Raw genomic sequence first — 14,389 nt, forward strand, 5'->3', positions numbered from 1 at the left:
ATGTATAACTTTACAAACCCTATCAAATTAGCTATCAAAATGACAGTGTTGACATTTAAGAAAATCGACGATGACGTCATATCTCTAAATTGGGACACCCTGTATACATTTTTATTGAATGTCAAAAAGGACAATTTGAAATACTAATCGACGGGTCTGAGCATTTTCCAAAAAAACAATTAGTATTTGAGATATTGAATTTATTCCACTTTACAGACTCTCTCTGTATATTGTTATATAAGAAAAAGTTTACAGTTCTACATCCCCTCCATTTCACAAAGATTGGGAAATACCCTTTTCTCGGTGGTGAAAAAATATACATTCAAAATAAGTCCGAAATTGGATAAAAAAATGACTAATTCTAAGCATCTTTTGTTGTATAAAGTTTTTTCGCAAGTCAATACTGTTTAAGTTATTATTTGTGAGTGAATATGTTCATTTTTAACAAAAAAAAAACATGTTTTTGGACGGTTTTTCGCAAATAACTCAAAAAGTAAGTATTTTGTTGAAAAAGATATTCTTAACAAAAATATAGCTTACAAAATAGTGAAAAAATGGTTTAAGTACTTATGTATGAAGTCTTTACACCCAGTAGAAGCACTCATTTTCATTAGCTACAACTCTGCTTCTTCTTGGTCTACAGACTTCACACATACACTATTTTGTTTACTTTTATACAGGGTGTTTCATTGGGAAACGGAAATACTTTATTGGTGAATAGAGGTCACCGAGCCGGTTCTAGATATAGTACATTTTTTGCCCTACCGACTTTTATAACTGAGTTACAGGGTGTTTTATCGATTTTGCCCATTTATTTCCTAAGCCATAACTTTAGAATCACCCTATATATTTTTTTGATATTTGGTACACATATGTCTCATTCAAAACCCAAACGACCGACATACTAACCATAAGAAAAATCCAGGTCCGGATTAACAAAAAATTATAAAGTAATTGTGACCTTAAAACAACACCCTGTATAGTGAAATTTTGAAAATCTGTTTGCATATTTGAAAAGAGCACAAAAAAGTAAGTTTAATGGTTTGCTTCAATTTTTCGGCCAGACAATTTTATGACTTTGATTTTGAAATTAAATTGAATTTTTTAAGAACTTTGACATTAAAAAGCAGATATTATTAACTTTTAGTTATAAATTATTAAAGTTAATGAATAAATACTCATTTTAAAAATAATCAATACTTATTTACCACATTGGAACGACCCAATTACTAATGACAAGAAACATCCAGGTCCGGATTAAGAAAAAAAGATAAAGTAATTGTGACCTTGAAACAACACCCTGTATATTGAAATTTTGAAAATTTGTTAGTGTATTTTAAAAGAGCATAAAAAACTGCGTTAAAAGGTGCATGTTAAATTTTTGCGCAGATAATTTAATTACGGCAATTTTGAAATGATATTGATTAAATCTGTCAAGGTCACGAGAACCTACCAGAAAAATGAAGAACAATCCCAATGTACTTAGAAAATTGATTCGAAATATTTTAAAACGAACAAGGAAATGCATCGAACAAAATGCGGACATTTTGAGCAACTGTTATAATTCAAATATTTTTAATTTATGTTAAATTGTTGAATTGTAACGAATTTTTGTTTTATTAGATATAGCAGCTTTTTTAAATTTTTTACTAAATCATTAAAATATCCCAATTCTCGCAATTCTAATTTTTAATGATGTGCATATAGCTACAAATCCAGAGAACATATGAAGCCAGCGTAGTAAATAAGTATTAAGTATTTTTAAAATAAGTATTGATTCATTAACATTAAATTATTATTAAAAGTTAAAAACAATACCTGGTTTTTAATCTCAGAGTTCTGTAAAATTTCAATATAATTTCAAATTGATGTAATTAAATCAACGGCGACCTTAATCACAGTTTTTCATGCTGTTTTAAAATGCGCAGACAAATTTTTATAATTTCAATATACAGGGTGTTGGTTCAAGATCACAATTACTTTGTAATTTTTTTTCTTAATCCGGACCTGGATTTTTCTTGTCATTAGTAATTGGGTCGTTCCAATGTGGTAAATAAGTATTGAATATTTTTAAAATGGGCATTTATTCATTAACTTAAATAATTTATAACTAAAAGTTAATAATATCTGGTTTTTAATGTCAAATTTCTAAAAAAATTCAATATTATTTCAAAATTAAAGTCATAAAATTGTCTGGCCGAAAAATTGAAGCGAACCATTAAACTTACTTTTTGTGCTCTTTTCAAATATGCAAACAGATTTTCAAAAATTTCAATATACAGGGTGTTGTTTTACGGTCACAATTACTTTATAATTTTTTGTTAATCCGGACCTGGATTTTTCTTATGGTTAGTATGTCGATCGTTTGGGTTTTGAATGAGACATATTTGTACCAAACATCAAAAAATATACAGGGTGGTTCTAAAGTTATGGCTTAGGAAAGAAATGGGCAAAATCGATAAAACACCCTGTAACTCGGTTACAAAAGTCGGTAGGGCAAAAAATGTACTATATCTAGAACCGCCTCGGTGACCTCTATTCACCATTAAAGTATTTCCGTTTCCCAATGAAACACCCTGTATAAGCTTTATAGTTGCTAAGATTTTTTTTCAATAAAATACTTACTTTTTGAGTTATTTGCAAAAAACTGTCCAAAAATATTTTTTTTGTTACAAATTAAAATTTTCATTCGCAAATAACTCGAAAAGTATTGATATAGTGAAAAAACTCTATAGAAGAAAAGTTGCTTAGAATTAGTCATTTTATCCAATTCCGGACTTATTTTGAAGGTATACTTATGTTTTCACCCCCCGAGAAGGGGATATTTCCCATTTTTTGTAAAATGGAGGGGATGTTGAAGTGTATATTTTTCTTATAATATAATAATGGATACTTTTAACTATACAGGGTGTAACAAAAATACAGGTCATAAATTTAATCACATATTCTGAGACCAAAAATAGTTCGATTGAACCTAACTGACCTTAGTACAAATGTGCACATAAAAAAAGTTATAGCCCCTTGAAGTTACAAAATGAAAATCAATTTTTTTCAATATATCGAAAACTATTAGAGATTTTTTATTGAAAATGGACATGTGGCATTCTTATGGCAGTAGCATCTTAAGAAAAAATTATAGTGAAATTTGAACACCCCATAAAAATTTTATGGGGGTTTTGTTCTTTTAAACACCCCCAAACTTTTGTGTACGTTCCAATTAAATTATTATTGTAGTACCATTAGTTAAACACAATGTTTTTAAAACTTTTTTGGCTCTTGATACTTTTTCGAAAAGTCAGTTTTTATCGAGATATTTTGAATATTTGTCAAATCAACCACATATTTGTATATGATTAAGTACGATTATGGAGACTTGGTAGTAATATGAAAATTTATGTATGACTTACATTTTTAGGTATATTTTGAACCATATTAAAAAAGAAGCCACATCTCGATAAAATGTGCCTTCTCGAAAAAATACAAGGAGGCAAAAAAGTTTTAAAAACACTGTGTTTAACTAATGGTACCACAGTAATATTTAAATTGGAACGTACACAAATATTTGGGGGGTTTAAAAGAACAAAACTCCCATAAAATTTTTATGTAAACATATTAAAAAATAGGCCTCAACTCGATAAAAACTGCCTTATCGAAAAAATATTAAGAGGCAAAAAAGTTTCAAGAATATTGAATTTAACTAATGGTACCACAATAATAATTTAATTGAGACGTACACAAGAGTTTGGGGGGTTTAAGGGAACAAAACCCCCATAAAATTTTTATGGGGTGCACAAATTTTACTATAATTTTTCTTTAAGATTCTTCTGCCATAAGGATGCCACATGTCCATTTTCAATAAAAAATCCCTAATAGTTTTCGATATATTCGAAAAAATCGATTTTCATTTTGTAACTTCAAAGGGCTGTAACTTTTTTTATGTGCATGTTTGTACTAAGGTAAGTTAGGTTCATTCGAACTATTTTTGGTCCCAGAATATGTGATTTAATTTATGACCTGTATTTTTGTTACACCCTGTATATCTACTGCCAAATTTTCATCCTTTCTTTATTTTCTTTGGAGTCAGATTGTTTTTTGATCGGACTATCGGTAAGGGGTACATTTTAAGTAACATTTTGTTGTCTTAAAATATTAAATAATAAATTTTAACCACATCTCATGGGAAGTTTATTGGTAGTTAAAATATTAATTTTCTGAGAAGAGATGAGTTTGGCTTCGGACTTAATCCATTAACACAGATCGTAGTAATAATGATAACATTGTATGTACTCTACTAATCCAAAGTGACCATAAAACTAAGGAAAAAGTAACCTGAAAATTTTTGTAGTCTTTAAAACTGAGTAGGTTTTTTGAGGGGATTTTTTAATTTTTTAATTGGAAAAAAGACAAATATTTAAATATTTAATATAAAACTATACAGTTATAGTTATAATTCTTTTATATACAGGGTGTCAGAAACTCTTCCGACAAACGAAAACCGGAGATTACTCAGATAATTTTAAGACAATCTACCAAAATTCACCTAGTTCGAAAATGCTCTAAGGGAACTAGAGCTCTTTGGAGATGGCGCTATATAATTAGTCTATTCGGTAACATACAAATGTACAAGTTTAAAATTATAAATAAAAAAAAAACAATTTGCTTACACCAACGACAAATAGTAGTTTACTCGATGAATAAAAGTTATTCGACCAATAAAGCTGAGACATCTACGTTTCACCAACGTCAAATAAGACTAGTTTTATTTATTTATCAACTTATTTTTGTTTTTCAGAATATTTGAAGCCTAATGAACAAGGCTCCGTAATAAAATATTATACTACTCGTATAATGTCATAATATTAACATTTTTGTCTGCAATTCTCCGAATTTTATTCGTCTTATTGTCTGTTATTATTAAACAAATAAATTTTCTTCTTGAGCAGGCGCTGCCAAAGACAAAAATCTTGTGTACTGTCGTCTTGCTTTCTCTAACCCTATTGCATAAAAAGAGAAAAAATATCCTGATAATCGAGCAATTGCAATTCCTAAATTTTTATCGCGTATAATCGAATAAAGTGGTAAATGAATGGCGTCGGGGTTGAAATTTACGCAGCTGGGGAAGCCAGGGTTCTTGATTGAACGTGAAGCTGAAGCTGATTCTGTCGTTCCCATCGACAATTACCATTCACAAAGACCATTTGTATTCACTTAAGCGAACAAGACTTCCAAAGTGAGTTACGGACCCAAAACGGAGTAGTTAAACATCTCAAAAACTACATTTATACCGGTTTTATACAAGGCAGATTTTACGAATATATTGCTACATTATCATTCCTTAATATTACTTATTTCCATATCACCCACGAAATAGAATTTTATACAGCGTGTATAAAAATAAATTAAATACGAATTAACAATATATTTTCCCCTCACAAAGAACAATACAAATACACTTTTGAAAACAATAGAGTACAAAGATCTATGATAGACTATATTCTGTCGAATAGAGAGCTACACCCGTCTCCAATCTTAGATGTAAGAGCACTAACATCAGCAGAAATAGGAAGTGATCATAAATTGGTATTGTGCAAAATCAGAATGAAAACACATATACAGTGGAACCTCGATAACTCGGATTAATCGGGACCGCGGCAGATCCGGGTTATAGAAAATCCGGGTTAGCCGGAGAATATGGTAAAAATTAATAAAACACGGTATACTTACAGATAAACTCCAATATAATTGAAATACAGTCGAACCCGCTTATTGGAATAGCCTTTGTGCAAGGCAAAAATATTCTTATAACCGGGATATTCTAATAACCGATCATTGGTGGCTAATCAAAATAAGTGTTACCGAATATACGTAGGTATAGTAGGTAATAATATTATTTACATACTATGCCAATGTGTAGTTTTACATACTATGCCAATATGTAGTTTTATTACATACTATGCCAATATGTATATCATATATGTAGGTACCTACATAATCAGCGACATTCGTGAAAGAACAAAGATTACTGATGTCGCAGAACGTATAGCAAGGCTCAAGTGGCAATGGGTCGGACATGTTGCCCGAGATAATCCCGAAAAATGGACACAGAGACTAACAAACTGGAGACAAGAGAGAACAGGCGAGGAGTAGGCAGACCGCAGAAGAGGTGGGCAGATGATATCAAACAAATCGCGGGCAAGCAGTGGATGAGAATTGCCAAGAGTAGAAATCGATGGAAGCAAATGGAAGAGGCCTATGTCCAGCAGTGGACGAACACAGGCTGAAGAAGAAGAAGAAGACATAATCAGTGTATGTAAATGGTTTTAGGTCTTTTTACGTCAATAATACAGTAGTGTAACTAGTACTTATCTATGTATGTGTTAAATACCAAATTACATTACATGTATGTGAATGAATACATTAGGTAATTAATATGAAATGTATGCAATATGTGGATATGTAAATATTTTCTTATTAAAATGCATATATAACAAAATTACTTTTTTTTTCTTGAGAAATTATTGGTAATTATAGCTTTTTCGTTGTTAATCCGTGTGGTCATCCTTAATCCTTAATCCATTGGTTGAATAGAAGTTTATTGGCGTCAAGAAATGGATTGTTACATTCTTGTTCTTTTCCCTTTTTTTCGAATTTAACAAAGCCATAATTCACATCTTGTAAACAAGTAGGTACTCTCTGAGTGAATTCTAAATAAACTGCTTCTAACAATTTTATAACAGGCAACATTGCCTTTGTGTAGACAAATAAAAATTATTTTATGACCCATGCATTTGTCGGCCATGCTGCCCATGCTAAAGATCGAATTAGTATTCGTAACAAAGTAATAAATATTTATTACCTTAATTCCCTAATAATATCTAATCCAGCACTACAGGCCGTTGACGACAAACCATAATACCAAACATAATTTAAATTTTTAGTAAATTGTAAAAAAAATATTCTTTGACCTGCAAAATATGCTAATAAGCGGTATTATCTAGTTAGATCCTATTCCAATAAACAGATAAATTTATTAAGGAGTAAATGGAAATGTTTCGGGAACTTGAATTTATATCCCATAAACCGGGATATTCCTATAAAAGGGATTCTAATAAGCGGGTTCGACTGTAACATGAAATATATATTGTTATGCTCTACTTTATCTCTTTTATTAGATTGTTGTTCTGAAGCTATTTCCTTGTGGAATTTTTATAATCAACTATTTATAATGGGAAATAAGCCACAATTTTACCAAAAAAAGATTTTATTAACGTTTCGAAGCCCAAATCGGGTTTCGTTGTCAAAATACAAAATACTACTGATTAATTATTGATTAGCAAATTAATTCTTAATTTAATTAATTATTCAATTAATTTAATTACTGCGTATGTAAAACAAAACCAAATTCAAATTAAATTTTCTAATAAACTTTATTCTCAGGGCTAATTTTGTATTTGATGCAATACCTTTAATTTGTGGCTTCTAGTATCTCTAGTTGCTTACTCCTTCCAGGATAAAACAGGGAAATTAAACGCATTCAATATCATATAAATGTAATGTATTATTTATTTATCCAATATGCCGTATAAATAAGATATAAAAAAAATACTAAAATCTAAATTTGTTGCAACAATTTCTTACTTAATAAATCAAGCTTTAATACTGATGTCTCCTTGTTTTAACAAAAAAAAATTATTTAAATAAATTATTATTTATTCATACTAAATTTAATAAAATATACTTTTCTCCTTTCGAATTGCTTATTTATAAGTTGAAATGACTGACTGAGTTATAGAACTGTTCAAAACAAAAAAATTAGGCATATATGGTGTGGATATACACACGCTCGTTCCGTTTCGACAATTGATTTGACTAACCTTTTTGTTTCTTCACTCCCTCTTTTCCCAGATTGCCTCGTCCTTGATTCTCCCACACGTACTCTTTGGATGTTGCGAAAAGGTCCCTCTCGTCCAAACTGCTTCAAAAACAAACAAAACCAGGACTCCTCGAATTCTCTACTCAGTTTTCTCCTTGCTCGATATCTTGAGCAAATAGATACCAATCAGCTACTCTTTCTGGACAGAACAGAGGAATCTTCCTCGGACACAGGAAAATTCACTTCTCAACCGGTCAACGATTTCGTTTCAACTTGATTCTGCTTGCAAAGGCCGATTTCACTACTTTACACTGAATTCTCACTTTTCAAAAACTGGACTGCTCTCGCCCGATCTTAATCGCACAGTCCTATCTTTTCTCTCTCAAATTCCGACTCCACATTCTAATCCCTTCCATCGATTATTCTCTATTAATCAAAAACAACCTCTCTACTCAAAACATCCATATTTGCCTTTCCTTAGGCAGGCCGCATATCAAAGAAACATGAAACGTAAAACATGAAACATAAAACGTGAAACACGTTTCATGAAAATAAAACAATGCCAAACAAATAGAAGTCCGCATACCAATGAAACGAGTGTGATTCATGCGTGTGAAACATTTTTATCTTCCGACGGCGCACACCAAAGAAACATGAAACGTGAAACACGTTTCATGGAAATAAAACACTGCTAAACAAATAGACGTCCGCATATCTATGAAACGAGTGTGATTCATGCCCATGAAACATTTTTATCTTTTTGAAACGTGTTTCATGAAATAGGAAGTGTTCTATTTTTCGATATCAGTTTCATTGTTTTAACTAATTAATTACATGCGTAAAATGAATGCGACCAAGAATTTAATATTGTATTGGATTCTGTGGTGGAGCAGAATGAAGAGTTGTACAATAATTATAACCTGAAGTGGTACTCGAATAGACATTAACAAGAAAATATCGTTTTATTAAACCAGGACCCACAATAAAACAATGTAAATGTTTGAATACTCATTCTATAAAATGATTGAAATTTAGCAATATGATTATTTAATTCGTTGGCAACCAAATATTATATACTATGGTTATGATTTTCGGACAGTAATAAAAGAGTTGCCACAACAGCAACGACCTCGTCATCATCACTTTCCATTATTTACTATACAAATTTTATTTTTGTTTCTTTGATTAGTTTATTAGTGTAGGAAACAGAGATTACACTTCGTAAACTCAAAACAAGTAACAAGACACAAGTCCGGTATTATTTTTTTTCTGGCATATCAAGGGGTGCTTATTATGAAACTAACTTTTTTTTTAAGATTTGCCCCGGAACACATAGTTCATTCCTTTAAAGGGGGTAGGGAAAAATTCTACTCCATTAGTAGGGTTTTTTATAAATATATTTATATATACATTTATATATTATGGTTATTGAAAAATCCCTGCGGAAACTACCCCTATCCCTGAAAATAAGTTTGGCGAGCATGTTTTTACCATTTTCTCATTTCCTATATATTTCTTTGAAACAACGCTTATACAGAATTAAAGACTACTATTTGCTCTACAAATAAGTTCCTATGCATTTTTTTCGTATAAGCAACAGTTACGGCATAGTGGCGCCGCAAACCTCAGAAATGTTTTGGCGGGCTCCAGCTTTTGTTTTTTTTTCGTCACCTATTTATTTTATTATACTTATAACAAATCAAAGAACACACTGTCTGCTACATATTATGACCTATATATATTTAACTTTCTTTGCGCCTTAAAGCCACAGTGGTGGCCCAGAGTCAATTTTTGCATATTTTCTTTATTCATTTTCTTTTTTTTGGGGTGGTTTCGGTAAAATTTGGGGGTAAATTAAACAAATTTCTAAATAATACTTGTACATGGGTAATCGCTGAAAGTTTTTTTACGCTAGCATAAGCGGTTCAGATGGTATATATAAAAAAAGGCTTTTTAAAATTTAACACCCTGTAATTAAAAAATGGACAATTGTCCTTAAATGAAACCTATGCCAAAAAATCAGACATTTATTTGTGTTTAATTGCCGCTGGGTTGCTTCTTGATTCCCATTACGGTTAGGGAAAAATATTTTTTTTAAAAACAACTTTTTTAAAAACTTGACAACTTTGGGGCACCACCTCCGCTAAACGGTGTGTGACAGATATATGCTGTCGCGGAATAAATTGTAGGAAATATAGTCCTCTTCATATTTCTATTGAGTAATTTTTTGCAATGACGTACAAGAAGGGCTACGTTTCGCAAAAACAATAAACTACCCCCTTTAAAGGGATGAAAATGGGTGTTCCCGGGGCGAAATCTTTTAAGAAAAAGTTAGTCTCATTAAAAGCACCCCTTGATATACTGAAAAAAAAAATATATATATATATATATATATAATTGGAATTATTTGCGAAGTTCAACCTTTGTTTCTTACACTATATAACATGAAACGGTTTCGTTCTTCATAATTTATTTTTGTTTCATGTTTCACGTTTCTTGGATATTAAAAAGCAATTAAAGACCGGCACCGACAGCAACGATTACGTCACTATCCATTGCCGACTATACAAATTTTATTTTTGTTTTATCGATTAGCTTATCACATGAAACGGTTATTTTTTTACAATCTATTTGTTTCATGTTTCACGTTTATTGTTTCACGTTTCATGTTTCTTTGATGTGCGGCCTGCCTAAGAAAACCAACTTAATTTGTATCCAACTTTCCATTTTGTTAAAATTCTAAGAGACATCAAATTACTATCGTTTTTTCACAAAACTAAACAAAAGGCCTTACATTCTAAACTCAATAAAATTTGTTTACCGTTTAAACCTTCTACGAATTATTTACAAAAATCCTATTGATGTTCACAAAACGAAATAACATGCGCTTTTTAATATTTTCGAACCATTGTCTGTAAATCCTTTCAAAAAAACCCCATTAACGAAAACCACATTAATGATTTCACCTTCCCCGAAAAAGTACTGTTTATTAACTAAATTAGACTCTATACAATTTTTGATCATACAGGGTGTCTGCGTAACTTGGAACCATATGGGGAACTTTTTTAATATCAATTTTACGAAAAAAAGTCATTCTTTATAAAGTGCTCTGCATAGTCTAAAACCTAAGATGCAATCATCAGATATCAAATTTTGTCAACAGTATACGAGGTATGTCAAAAAATATGAATTTCGCTCAAGAGCAAACTACCTTTATATTTCAAAATATCAAAAAATTTTATTATGAAAAGTTATTTGTAATTAAAAACCATATTCAAATATGCAATAACAGCCTTCTACATGAAAAAAAAATTTCTGAAATTTTCCTAAATTACCGATTCCGAACATAATTTTAATTTATTAGACATGTAATAACTCTTTTATTAATAATTTTAGGAAAAAACATATTTTTCATAAAAATCTGTGCATGGTCTAAACCTCAAGATTCAACCTTCAGTTATCCAAGTTTGTTAATTTTATACGAGGTGTGTCAAATAATATGAATTTAGAAAGCATTTAGAAATTCTTTCTAAATTCATATTATTTGACACACCTCGTATAAAATTAACAAACTTGGATAACTGATGGTTGCATCTTGAGGTTTAGACCATGCACAGATTTTTATGAAAAATAACTTTTTTTCCTAAAATTATTAACAAAAGAGTTATTACATGTCTAATAAATTAAAATGATGTTCGGAATCGGTAATTTAGGAAAATTTCAGAAATTTTTTTTTAAGTAGAAGGCTGTTATTGCATATTTGAATATGGTTTTTAATTACAAATAACTTTTCGTAATAAAATTTTTTGATATTTTGAAATATAAAGGTAGTTTGCACTTGAGCGAAATTCATATTTTTTGACATACCTCGTATACTGTTGACAAGATTTGATATCTGATGATTGCGTCTTAGGTTTTAGACTATGCAGAGCACTTTATAAAGAATGACTTTTTTTCGTAAAATTGATATTAAAAAAGTTTCCCATACGGTTCCAAGTTACGCAGACACCCTGTATATAGGGTGAAAAAAATCCATGATCTCGTGGTCTCTGATATAAATTTATTTTCTGAATTTTTTAAAAAAACAATTCTACAACAATATATGCACAGTACCTACACATCTAAATTATTAAAAACACGCAAACACAAACCTAAGCAAACGGAAGCAAACAATACAAGACTGTACTTCACACAATACAGTCACAATCGGAACGATGTTATGAACAGTGAAAACTAAGCCAATTTGTTTAAAAAGGAATTTTTTAAATAGTCTTTTAGTCTTTTTTAAACAATGCTAAGATAGTTTAAAATAAATAAAGGAATAACAGGTGCCTGGTGTTTCCGATAAGTCCGAGACAATGACCGTCGCTCTACCGCCGCCGCCGTGTGCCATGAGTCATTTTTACTATCGTATACATAGTTCAAATTACACAAATACACATTATCTCTCAAATATTATCTTACATACTATCCCTTGCAAGATAATTCGGATGGAATTCCTTAGATTAAGAGACTGGGCCGATATCAAGCACAAAATAATCTGGGGAATTCCATCCGAATTATCTTGCAACGGATAGTACATTTTTATTGTTGAAATGTTTGTCTGATGAAAATCGGTCCGGGTGAGCCGGACTTCCGAGTTATCGGGGGCCGACTTATCGGGGTTCCACTGTATGTGATAACAAAACAGCAGAATACACCACCAAGATTAAAGTCCAAAGCTTACAGGACGACTCCACAAGATACATTTTCCAAAGAAGAATAACGGAAAAACCAGCAACATGTATTATCACAGAAAGTGACGGAGTCGAAGAAAGCTGGGCAAAAATTAAGTCTAATATCTTAGCCTCAGCCAAGGAAATTCTTGATGAAAGAAACATTAATAAAAATAAATCGATTCCAAGGCGAAGAACTCCATGGTTTTGTACAGATGTGAAAGAAAAATGTAAAGAAAAGAAAAAAGCTTACCTAAAGTTGTCAGCTAATACACAAGAGGCATACGATAATTATAAGACTATAAGAAACGAAACACATTCAGTCGTGACAAAAATAAAAAATGATCACTGGGAACGTTTTTCTAAAAAAATGGAACATGATTTTTATGGTCTCCAAAAGGAAATATGGCGCTTTATAAGAGGTCAAAGAGCGGAGGTAAAGGAACTAATATAACCAAAACACATAGAAAATAATACATGGATTGACTATCTAAAAAATCCTTATGCAGAGGAAGAACAAATGATGATAAAACCGGAAACATCAGAAATTACGACAAATGAAGATGTTAATATAAGTACACAGGAAGTTCGAAAAACACTTGAAAAGCTGAAGAACAGAAAAGCTGCAGGTAAGGATGGAATACCAAACGAATTACTGAAATATTGTGGAGCAGCAATGACAGAAAAATTAACAACATTAACTAACAAAATCATTAAACACAATAAAATACCGGACGAATGGAGAACGAGCGAACTAACTCTACTATTCAAAAAAGGAGATAAAAAGCAGCCAGAAAACTATAGAAGTATCAACTTGTTAAATACTACCCTAAAACTTACAACTAAAATTTTACGAGACCTAACGAATCAGAGGATAAGTTTAGCAGATGAACAACAGGGTTTTCGTAATGGAAGATCGTGTACAGATGCAATATTCGTCATAAAGCAAATTACTGAAAAATCAGCTAGAGTATAATAGACCAGCATTTCTATGTCTGATTGACTTGAAGAAAGCATTTGATAGAGTAAGACTCAAAGATGTAATCAATATTTTGTATAATAGAGAAGTCGCTTTAGATATCATAAAAACTATTGACAACATCTACTAAAACAACAAAGTGGAGGTCAGAATAGATGGACAACTTACAGAACCTATAGATATAGGCAGAGGAATAAGACAGGCAGACTCATTGAGTCCTATGCTCTTCAATTTAATCATGGATGAAATCATCAAAAACGTCAACAAAGGAAGAGGATATAGAATGGTAAAGAAAGAAGTAAAAATACTCTGCTATGCAGACGACGCAATATTGATAGCCCAAGATGAAGATAGTTTGCAAAGATTAGTACACATATTTAACATAAGAGCAAAAGAATTCAATTTGACAATTTCATCTCAGAAAACCAAAACAATAGTAATCAGTAAAGAACCAATCAGATGGAAAATATAAATTGATGGTATCAGGATTGAACAAATAATGGAAGTAAAATACCTTGGAATTACATTGTCAAGTTACGGAGACCTGCATAAAGAAGTGAGAAATCAAGTACAAAAAACAAATTGATTGGCAGGATGCCTTAATAACACTTTATGGCGAAACCGACATATAAACACTGACATGAAGTCAAGAATTTATAAAGCCACTGTAAGACCAATAATGACATATGCATCAGAAATAAGACCCGATACAGCCACAACACAAAGACTAGTGGAAACGGCAAAGATGAGAGTACTGAGAAGAATTACAGGAAATACACTGAGAGATCGAAAGAGGAGTGAAGATATCAGAAGAAAATATAA

Source organism: Diabrotica virgifera, chromosome 10 (assembly GCF_917563875.1).
Source record: "Diabrotica virgifera virgifera chromosome 10, PGI_DIABVI_V3a".
Lineage (NCBI taxonomy): Eukaryota > Metazoa > Arthropoda > Insecta > Coleoptera > Chrysomelidae > Diabrotica > Diabrotica virgifera.